We start from the raw sequence: 12,031 nt of genomic DNA on the forward strand, positions 1-12,031 counted from the left end.
CCTCACCTCGCACCATCTCCCCCCGCGGTAGGGTTGTTGGCCTCCACACAGAGCATTGCGAGCGCGTAGCCCTGGCAAGCACCCTTTAAATAACCTTTTCGCTTCTGCGGACTGTTTTGCTGAGTCGTTTTGGTTTCTTAGCATCCACAACAACCTCTGTGTGCCGGTGCTCTAGAGCAATGGAGGAGTCTCAGTCCCACACAGAATCACAGAATGGCCAAGGCTGGAAGGGGCCTCTCAAGATCATCCAGTCCAACCCCCCTGCTGAGCAGGATCACCTAAAGCGCATTGTGTAGGGTGGCCTCCAGGCAGGTTTGGGATATCTCCAGAGAAGGAGACCCCACAACTTCTCTGGGCAGCCTGTTCCAGTGCTCCGTCACCCTCGCTGTGAAGAAGTACCCCCTCATATTGAGCCGGAACTGCCTGTGCTTCAGTTTGTGCTTTTGGCTCTGCAGCCCAGATTTTTTTATTATTATTTTTTATTCTTTTTTAGTAATGTACATGGTCCTTTCCGAAGTGTATCAATGTTTGGATTTGGCAATAGCACAAGGGGCTCACCTTTCATTTAAATGTAGTAAGTAATAAATAGAAGACTTCACGGCATGGTGACTATTTGTTGTGGCTGCGTTTAAGGGAACAGAATCAGGTTGCTGTTGTTGAGGGAGCAGGTTCTAATTTTCATTATTCCCTGCAGGAGAAAAATTATTGTGATGCCTTCCAAGTGTTGTGGCCATCTTGAGATAGATCCTCTTGCAGCGGTGATGGCCAGCTCTCTTCCCTGCAGTAATCCAGGTGAGTGCACATGATGTCTGAGGAAACAATTGCTTAGAGCAAAAATACTGTGAACCTGTGGGAGTCACTCCAGCCAGGCTTTTATCATCTGCATTTGTGACTTTGTGCTCTGACTCCCCTGCCATTCCATGGGCCAGGTAGCAGATGAATCCATGGGGTTGATCTGCCATCTGCCAAAGCCAGGACCTCCAGGCACCACAGGACCACTCCGTGACACACAGAAGCTGGTCCCACCTTCACCTTCTCCTCAGTCTTTCCCAGCCCTCTCCCTGGACAAGGCAGGTGGGATCTGGGCTTGTTGTGTCTGCCTGTTCTTGGCACCGCTTCCAGGCTTGTCCCTCCAATGCCAGGCCCTGCCATTCATCTGCAGGGACGTGCTGCCTTTGAGACTTTCTAGTGTGACCTTAGGTTCGGGGACATCGGCACAAGCTTTTGGCATGTGGCAACCCCAGCTCCCCTGTGACCACCTCCTTAAATGGATCCCATACAGGCCTGTGAACTTTCTTATCTTAGAGCATGTAAGGGAGCCCACTGAAAACTGTACTGCTGTCAGCCTCCCGTCCACAGGGAAATTGTGGATTCCACTGATATTTTGCTGGAAATTTACAGAGGAAATGTTATTCCATTCCCCAAACCTGTAAAAGTCGTGTTCATTTGCAGGTCATGCTAAATGTCTGGGAAGATAGCAAAAAAGAAAAAGCATATGCCCTATCCATTCTTCCCACATCAACAGAGAAGCCTCCTGCTTTTTTTTTTTTTTTTTTTTTTTTTTAAATGCTGGGACAAAATAAACACAAATCATGTTCTGTTTTCTAGCCTGCAACTTCCCACCACAAAGACCCCAGCGCTGCCCACATCACTGTGAACCTGCTGAATGTGGCTGACATCCCCATCACTGGGATGGGGATAGGGCCACCAAGTTCATGTGGCCCTGTAGAGGACGGATGCCTGCAGCAGTGGAGGTGAGCAATGGATGTTACTGTGGACGAGAGCTGCAGACTGTCATCTTGTCACAGCTCTTTCCAATGATGCTATGTTTGCCTTATTTTGGGCAGCACGCTTAATGACCCCTTAGCATTTACTGCTGCCTTTTTTCAGTTTAATTGGGGAGAAAATAATGTATTTTTTAAAAAGTTGACAGTCTGTGTTTCACGAAGCAGCAACCTGTCTTTTTTCTCCCTGCCCATACAGTTTGCATCCACCAGGCTCAACATTGGCTTTCTACCCTTGAGATACAATTGCAGGGTGTGTTAAGCACCCCAAAGGAAGGACCCTCATTTGGTGTCCATGCTGCTTAGCTTGGGTCAGCAGGGTTTGTAGCAGAGATGGGACTTTGAATGCCCATGGTGCTGCAGGTGTCTTTAGACCTTCTCCCAGGGAGGGGAGGAGAGGCATTGGTCTCTACTGTCTGGGTTAAAATGAAATAAAAACAGTGCTCTTTTCCCTGTCCTCCTCCCTGCACAAGACATTTGGCTATGCTGCCTGGGGAGAAGACCTCAGTCAAAGCACTTTCATAGACAAATGAAAGCCCTCTGCACTGAGCTTAGGAGGAACTTTCTGGTTGCGGGAACATTTAGATGAGGATATATGAGCCAGCATTGTGGCTCATCCCTCCGTCTCTTGCCCTCACAGTGACCCCAGCTCAAATCCTTGGCCCGCAGCATGCAACCATGACCAGGGCTGCTTGTGACTCCTCTTGGCTGTGGAGCTTGGAGCTGTTGGTGGTGAAATCTGAGGATGGAACCCCAGAGGTAACCTTGCCTTGTGTGGTGACTGCGACCAACAGGTGGCCAAAGCTGCTGGAGCACCCTCATGTCATGCATTCACCGAGGAGTCGCATCGTGGTACAGTGCCTTGGCATGGTGAAGGACAATATCAAGAGCTGTTGGCCACCAGGATGGGGAGAAAGAAAAGGTGCCCATTGTCCCAAACTGGAGTGTGTTGCAACCGCCTGCGGAGCTGGCTTACAAAAGTGATGGGGTAAGTATGTATGGGGAGAAAAAAAACACAAAAGTACTAACAGAATTGACTGGCTAAAACTTCAGCAGAGGCTGTGATTATACTTGTCACCATCTGTTAACCTTCAAAACAGGTGTTGAGCATTTGAAGTGCCAACACGGTCCTCTGGCTGTGATCCGTGTGTGTGCAGACAGTGGTAACACGAACGCGGGCAGGAGGAAGGGGCTGGGGGGCTGCCAAGTGGGCACATGCACAAAAGGGGATGGCCCCGGGCAGGCAGCGTGTGAGATACAAGTGGACTTGGCTGGCTGGGAAAGGTGGAGAACCTCCCAGCAGGGCTGGGACGGAGCAGGACACGTCCTCAGCTGATGGCAAACAGAGCTGCAGGGAGGGCCCTGGGGAAGGGGCTCCTCTTTTATAGGGTGATTTGGCTGATGAAGGCTTTGGGCCAGGTTTATAAAAGTTCTCAGGTTACCAAAATTCAGCTGGAGAAACCTTGACTCCTGCCAAGATCCTTAATTTTGGCTTGCTTTTAGGAATTGGGACTAAAATGTTTTGTTGCACTCTAGCTCTAGCTCAGGGTCGTTCTTTGATATATTTAGGCTTAGTAGCTTTTTTGGAAAGTCATAAAAATGCTAGACTTTTAGTTTCAATAAGTTTATTTGCAGAAAATTTTCAGTAAGAATGCAACATTTCATTGGGGAAAAGAAAACCAAAACCTTTCATTTTTCTTCTAGGGAGTACTTACATTACCAAACATTGTGATGACAAGCATCTTGGGATCTTGCAAGGCAGTATTGTTAAGTAAATCAACAAGCCGCGTAACACTCAACATGTGAAGGTGAGCGAGTGACGTTCAAGCAGGACTGGGTAGGGCTCTGAGGAGTATCCAAAGAATCTGAAATAAAAGGCTTTGAAGAAAAATGTCAGAGGTAAAGATCTGAAGACTGTGAGGTGCTAATAATTGACAACTGGCATGGCTTGCAAAGCAAAAAGACTATCAACACGCTTAAAAATCTCCTTGTCTTATCTAACTAAATGTAATTAGCACTAAAATCCAAATACAAACTAGGATGGAAGTGTGCTTGTGCCATACGTATGAACAAGATAATCTTGTGCCGGAGTTCCACCATGAGATTTTTTCTAATTCAGCCCATAAGTCAGGTTTTCTGATTGCTTTTTAAAATTATTATTCACCCACATTGTGATGTTGTCCCAAATGAGAACAGCCAAGAAACACCTCATCCCAAAGTGCTTGACAGTCCTCAAACAGAAACAACTGACTGCTGACAAACCAGAAGGTTTTCTCTAATTGCAGATGAAACTCCAGGATCTTTATTTTTTTCTCCCTGCAGTGTTTATAAAACAGACATTGGTTTGGGTGTGAAAGCAGCAGGTTTGGAAAGTATTTCTGTCACTGGAGGTGGTGCTGCAGGGTATAGCCTTGGTTTGGAGTCTGTTTTGTGTATGTTCTGGAATATTGCAAATCATGTTGTGATAACGGAGTAACTATAAACAGTCATTTGGCAGCATATCTTGGTTGTCAGAGACCTGATGCAAATGTGCATTCCCTCCTTTGGTTCTCGTCCCATGCCCTCCCACCCTGTTCATGCATTGGGGGTTTCCACCAAAGGTTAAGGCTTATGTGATCCGAGCAAAACTGCTGTCATTTCTTAGCTCGGTGCTGCAAGACAGAGGTGGCTATAGTCTGGCTTTTTGGGGAGGACAGTCATCGTACAAGGGATTTACATCCCCTGCAAGCTTGACTTGTACACATTGTTATTTCACGGTTGAAGCTGGAAGAGTACACACAGCATTTGGGAGAATGGTCTCATTTTCCTTCCTTCAAAAAAAGAGTCAAGGGGCACATCAGATTTCACTGACAGCATTGACTGCATTTCCACTGACCACAGTGGGAATTTGGATACCTCTGTATGTTCCCATGTTCTGATCTGTGATTTCAACCTCACCTCTTCAAACAGGGTCAATTTTAAAGCAAGTGAGATGGTTTGGAAACTGCAAGTGTGTGCCAAGTATTTCAGAAAGTTCAGGACAAAATGAGAATTTGTCTCTCCACCTCAAGGAATTCAACATGCTTTAGTTCAACAAAGAAATTACAGATTTAAAAAAAAAAAAGTGTTTCGGTGATTTACAGAGCCCATGCTTCATGGCTGTTTCTGACTTCAGTAGAGATTAGATGAGGTTGGCAGTTTCTTTTCTACTTTTTCACAGATGCTTTATTTCTTCATTTTGGAGTTTAATTATCTAAGTGTGCATAAAAATAGAGGGGAGAAGAGTATCTCATATCAACTATGGATTTCTGCAGCTGCTCTGGATCACACTGCTTCAAGGCTTTATACCACTCCTAAAATACGATACTGACAAAAGAACTATTACTGCATCACCACAGCTAACTCAAAATTTACAGATTAGAGCTAGTAATCTTCAATGGACCTCCTCCATCCTTCTAAGTTTGATAACAAATATTTATTTCAAGGAACATAAGACTGAATTTTGTGTCACATTTTCCTACCCACAAATGTTTCTTTTCTGGGGGATAAAGCTGAATATTTCACATCCTTTCTGAAGATGAGAACAAGTGAAAGCAATCGGTCCTGTCTGTCTCTGTCTTTTGCAATGATTAAGTTTTTGGGTATGGATACTGCTGAGAGGTTTCACTCAACTATGCTTGAAAAAAATCTGCATTTATGGACTCAGGACCTTTGTCAAACAAACTTGAAATTCCATTAAAAGGATAGAAACTTTTAGAAGCTTCATTTTCCATAAATTGTTGCAAAACGTTTTTATTTCCAGTACCTGCTTGAATTCTTTATCGGTAAAATCTTGTATCAAATTTTCTGTTATTCTTACCCTCAGTAAGTGTCAGGCTGACAGACCTATACTTATTTGATCATCTCCTTTACCATGTCCACACATCCCTATGATACTTGCTTTCTCAAATTTCTGCCACTTCTGGACATAAGTGATTAAAATCAACCTCCAGAAGAGCTTCCTAATCTGCTCTTCTAGTAATCCTGCTGCAAGGTATCTGGATGTACTCATATTAACATGTTACTGTAGTAGTGACTGTTTTACATCAGTGTTGATTATGGCTAGAGTCAAAAATGTTCATCTTTTACTTATGAGATGAATACAATATCTGTTTTTCTCCCAGACAAAGAATGGATGTATTTGCTGAACACTTTGGACTTTCTGTATTATTACTGACTGTTCTGATGTTCTTAGTATTCATGGGCTAATAGGATTGGTAGGGTTACAATTGTTCCTAATAAGCTCAGACATCTTACTTTTTCTGTGGCCATATGTATTTTCCTGTATCCCTTTGCTTTTTTAGTAATTTTCTGTAGCTCCAAGATTTTAAGGTATTTTCAGTGTTTACAACATCTATCTTCTAAGCATCCAGTCATTCATCTTTACTAGTACTCATTTTGCGTCCTTTTCTAGCCTAAATTGTTTTTGAACCATGTCAGTATGCTTTCTTGCTTACACGGTTATTTTTGTTGTTCTTGATTAGTTCTTTTTACATCCAGGTAAATAATTTTGAGCTACTCAAAACAGGCATCGCATTTTAGTCTTCAATCCTGCCTTATAGTTGGCTTGTACTTGATACAGCTTTGTGAAGCTGGCTGTCTTGAAATGTCTTGTGTTTCTAACTGGCTTGGACAGGAATCAAACATAATCACTTCCACCTTCATTACCATTAACTTTTACTTCTTGGTTAGAAAATTGTCATCCACTATTTGTAGAAATTCCAGAAAAGTTAGTACTGCTGGAAGGACATCTTTGATATGTCATTCAGAGTGAAGTTTCCATGACATTACTGTGTGCATGACAGATAAATGGTTTTGGAACTGCCCCACCTGATTTAGAGAGTGGTTTAGCAGTTTGGTGAAGCAGCTATTTTAACCTCCTTTTTACCCATTTGGACATGATCCATAAGTATTCAAAAGCATTTGCTTTTGAGCCATCACTGCTACAGAAGAAACTTAAGCTCAGTTTGACAGGAAATGCCAGCCATGGTCTCCTTTGCACACCTGATCCTCCACTGAAAGGCTATGGTCACTGCCCTCACCCTACTCAGGGACATAGATGTTTTCTCTGGGTTTCATTAGCACAAATAGATCAAAAATAGCAATTTGACAATTAATTTTGAAAAATATTTCACAACTGTTGATGAGCATTTTAACTTGTTCTTTAAAGGTTAAAATTTTGAACCTAAACTCTGAGATTCCCTGTCCCCAAAATACCACTTTCTTTTACCACCCCTAAGTTTGATAACTATAGAATGCCTTATCTTTTCAATATTTTATTTTAAAAATTGTACGAGAGAAATAAAACTCCATTTACCCTTAAAATGCTTCTCTCTAAGCTATGCTCTTGCAGACCCCAGAGAGAACACATGGTAAAGAGGGAAGCAGTAACAAGAATTTCAGGGGCTAACTCATGACTGTGACTCTTGTTATCATCAACAGCATCAAGAAAAAAAACCCCTCTGTAATCGGAAAAATCATACAAAGAAATTCAAGTGACAGAGAGCAGGATTTATCCCTTTATATTCTACTCTTAGTCATTCATTAACCAAGGCTCTCACCATCTTTTGGGATGTATTAATTCGGCAGATCTCTTCTGTGTGGAAGATTTCCCAGCATTTTGGCATCAGTTTTCAGCATTCAAAACTGTTGGTCTAGAAAGGGTTACACAGGATGGCCAGAACATCCTGGGGGGCACCATGGGGACATCGCTGTCCCCAAGCTGATATCTCCCAAGCTTCATGCCCAGGCAAGGGATAAATGTGACTGAATGGCAGATATCAGCCTCTGACAGAGCCTGAAGAAATTCACATGGGGGTTCCCAAGACTTCATCAAATAACCAGATATTGAGATGCAGTCTTAGAGTGTTTTGTCAGCTAAGAAACCATTTAAGACTGAATCCTAGTGAGAGCCAAGTACGTACACGCACAGTGTTTTAAAGAATTAATCATGTCTTCAGATGTGGAGCCTTCTAGTTAGTTTAATTACTGTCCATTTTTTTTCTTTCAGTAGCTAAATGGATCCAGTGACAATGAATCTTATTTCATTTTTAGTAGATGAAAGAGAAGCAGGCTTCAAAACAGATAATGAATTTCTTCTAACTCATCTGGAGACTGAAGAGCCATAATTCTGGTTGATCAGATATGGTCTGCCTCAGAGAGGCACCAGATGTGATCCAGATTTTAAATAGATGCTGCTGCTGTCAAAATGCATTTGCTCCCTCCTGGTGTAACAAAGTGAAGTCCATCTGTCTGGAGTTGTGTACTTTTTTTAGTGGTAATAACAGTTAACATCAACAATAAGCTTTGTCTCATTAGTATCACATAATCCCTACTACTAAGTCCCCAGTTTCTGGTCCCCATATTATTTGCCATGGAAAAAATAAAGACCACAGCAGGAGCTAAGAAGGTCAGTGCATTCTCAGGGTAATCAGCTGTAGTAAATTCAATTCTGACAAGACAAGGCTTGCAAATGTCTAGGGAATTAAGGGATCATCTATAATTTCATATGTTGAGTGGGAAAGTGTCCTTCCAAGCATTTATTAATTACAGATGAAGATGTGTATGGTGGTCATCCTTGGAGACATTTCTTCTGAAAACAAGAAAAATGGACTTAACTGTTTGCTGCTACTTCTAAAGAAAAAAAAAATACTGATCTTAGCACTTAGCCTTGCAATAGTTTCTATCAGTGTTCTTTCTCTCCCAGTTTTTATTACTCTGTCTTATCAACTGATGCCTGTCACCCTGTCTGTAACTTCTTGCACAGAAGTTTTCCACTGTAATCAATAGGGAAGGATTCCCTTGGCTTTAGTGTGGCTCTGTGTCACCTCCCCAGGGTTTGCAGACCTTAAAAAGTAGCTAGACAAGAACAACAGTCAGAAGAGTTTCGCATTTAGAACTGAACCTTTCTTTTAAAGATATCAGAGTATTTTAGAAACCCTATTTACTACCTTCTGAGCCCTGTGGTGTCTGTTCTGTTTTACAGATGAGGAAATTAAAACACAGGGAGGTTAGAAGCTAACTTTTTTCAAGCTGGGCAGCTGAAGGTAAGCACTTACATCCACACCTTTCTCCCTCAAGAGGAAATCTTTGACACTTTCAAACTCACTTTTGTGCCTAGTTTTTGAAAACTTGGGCTTTTAGCTTACCCAAGAGCTCACCAAAAGTCACCAGAATTACTGACAAGTTCATTCAATTGCCTTTAAAAGACTCAAAGTACATGGCTTATTTCCCTTTGTGAGACCAAGGCTGAGGAGGAAAAATGAAAATCCATCAGGGAAGCTAAACACCCAGGGAGGAAAAGAGCTATTTAAGTAAGAGAATAAACCTGCCATGAAAACAGGTTGATCTCAATTAACTAATTAACGTTAATTCATGATCTCATGAATAAGCATAGACTGGAAATTAGGAGGCTTGTAACTACCAAAGGACTGAAAGTTGGAGACAAGTGGGGATTCTGGGAGCAAATAACATTGCTTGGTTTGAGACAGAGTTGGATCAGAGTCCAGAAGGGACAAGGGGATGCAGCACTGGCACCTCCAAGGGACTGTATTTGGTGGTCCAGCATATCCTTCTCCGTGTTATGTTCACAGGATTGCAAACCGGTTTCCCAGCGCCCTGGGACAAACACAAATGCTGAGACAAAATAGCCTTCCTCCCTGCAGGGGCCCCTGGGTATTTCTTGTTTAGGGTTTAGGTCACTTGGGTTGGAAAATGCTATTGCTGCCACAGGAAGAAAATGAATACCTGGTGATATCAAATACCGCTCTCCTTTTTAGACCTGCAGTGCCTCATATGCCAGATTGCCGCTATTGTATGAAGAATTTTCAGTTCTTTTTTGTGCCTGGCAACTGATTGAAAGTTCATATTATTTATGGCAGAAAACAGCAGTGTACTTTTGAGCTTGAGGAAGCTGGGAAAGTGCAGTGGGTGTCAATCAATTAAGCTATTCAACTTATTTATGAAACAAGACAAAACAATGTCTAGGATATGAATTCCCATCTCAATAGGATCCTCCCTGATATAAAATGTCAGCGCTGAAAAAGGGTCAGCTCATGACCCTTGAATATTCTTTTAAACTATTTGCAAATCAATACCTCTTCTCTGGGTTTGTTCGGGGACCATCGTTCCCTTTTATTATAAGTCACGGGGCACAGACTGCTTATCAGCAAGCATGGAGACAGATCACTGCACTAAAGGAACAGCTGGCTTAGGAGACCAGCCCCGACTCTCATTTATAGGGGAGGCTCAGTTCACACTACTCTGGCAGTGCAAAGGGTTTTAAAGTTATTATAATCATGCCTTTTACTGATGCTTGGACTCCTTTATATGTGCTGAAAGAGGGATGAAGTCCTTCGGCATGCGAGCAGTTGGGATTGTCTCCCTCTTACAATATCAGCCGTGAGTGTCATCTCCCATTTTCTCTTCCACATGCTCCATGTCAGGAGGTCCTTCTGCATCCCTGGGTATCAGGGTTTGGGGTTTGTGATCATCTCCCCCTCTCTCTTAACTGCTCTGCTGGCACTAACCTGTTTGGTACAGGTAGGCCCTGAGTAGACAGATGGCCTGAGCCTCAGATGAGCATCTGGCCTGTTAAGCTGTCTAAAAAGGCATCATCTTTACAAATCCGGGCCCTAATCTCATTGCCCACTGTGTGACCCGTAGGGGTTTCAGGTCTGTGCCAAAGAGGGGGGGAGGAGGAGGAGAACAGCGGCCAGGGGGTCCGCAGAGCCAGGGAAGGAGGAAGGTGCCTGCAGGGCCCAGTGCTGAGGATGGGCCTGTTTCTCACGCCAAGGAGACAGGGAAGGACTGCCCTCCTGGCTGGACCAAAGGGCCTACACTGAGCTCTCCTGGGCCTCTGGATAAATGTGTCTAAGGGACCTCCCATTGCATCTCCTTGTGGCGTCTTAAACGTGGCATCAGCCTAGTGCATTTCAGCAGTGCTTGGGCAAGCTCAAGGCATGGCAGGTGAACTGAGAACACAACACCAGAAGTGCCCATTTGTCTACTGATTTATATGAATAAGAAGGGAGTTTTATGCAAAAGGAAGATGAGGAAGACATGGTTTGCAAGGCAGTGAGTCATTCATGCCCGTTATCCTGTCTAGTGTCAATATGACGTTCCTCAGAGAAAACTAATACATACATTTTTAGGCTAGAACGCGAGGAATGTGGTATATCCGTGCAACACCTATGAGAAAAGGACTGTTCCTTTCATTTTCCATATTATAGAATGAGCCTTGAGGCCAATACTTGGTAGTGGTAATAACCTGAGAAAAAAGTGAAGAATTAAAAAAAATATATTAAATTTTCATAGTGCTGATTGACCTGGAAATGGTATTGAAATGAGCTTTGATCCCTACAGTTATGGCCTGGTTTTGAGGTAGATCTGAATTTTACAGATTTGTAGTGGACTAACCCAAAATGTCAGGCCTAAATATAAAAGAATTTAGAGCATGCCTGGATCAGATTTTTTTTTAGAATTAAAGATATCATATTGGAGATTAGAGATCTTTGGGATTTTCCCTCACAAAATTCAGAGGAATTCTTTAAAGTTAAATGATCACTCCTATATTAAGTTATTTGTGGTAGCTAAATATAGAGATGGTCCCCTGTTTTTCAAATCTTAAATATTTTTTAATGTATTTTTTAAAAGTCAAAATTGTAATCTTTTTTCCTTCAACCCACTTCAGTACCTGAAACAGTGATTAGTTCTGATTTTAGGTCAGAGTTTGTGTTGCTAGAAAAAAAAAAAAAAAAAACAACAATCAGTAAAAGCATTCTTCACATCTGTAAAAGAAAACTTGGACACTGCTTCATGCGGGCACTTGTTTGCATTCACAAATTCTAGGGCAGGTCTGTACTGATGTCTGCTAAGGTAGGAAACATGAAACAGAAGCCCCCAAAGAGTCTCTGATTTATTTATTTTTTAAATTTATATGTTTGTTTTAAATTGAATTTTCCCCTAATTAGGGTATCATGGAAAAATTGCTGTTCTTGTGGCTCTAAAATGTGCAATGAATTCCTACATCAATGCAGAAGGGTCGAAAGGAACATGCAGCCTTAGGCATGAGCTGGACTGTAACATACTTTCTCTATTTACTGCAGAGAGACACTTTCCCAGCATCAAGGCAATGGGCCAAATTTTCAGTTCAAGCCTCCATCTAGTCAAGTTATTAGGGACATTCTTAACTTTAAGTGCATATGGAGTGTTGTAAATTTCCATTCAAA

General features: G+C 42.4%; 1 long non-coding RNA gene across 1 annotated transcript; it reads left to right on the forward strand.

Moving 5' to 3' along the window:
- Nucleotides 1-664: 664 nt before the first annotated feature.
- On the forward strand, nucleotides 665-6,210 carry LOC310898681. Its single transcript, XR_014583533.1, has 4 exons — nucleotides 665-792; nucleotides 1,609-1,754; nucleotides 2,579-2,772; nucleotides 3,489-6,210. It is a non-coding gene; the product is annotated as an uncharacterized lncRNA (long non-coding RNA).
- The last annotated feature ends 5,821 nt before the right edge of the window (nucleotides 6,211-12,031 follow it).

The sequence above is a fragment of the Anser anser genome (assembly GCF_964211835.1).
Source record: "Anser anser genome assembly, chromosome: 4".
NCBI lineage: Eukaryota > Metazoa > Chordata > Aves > Anseriformes > Anatidae > Anser > Anser anser.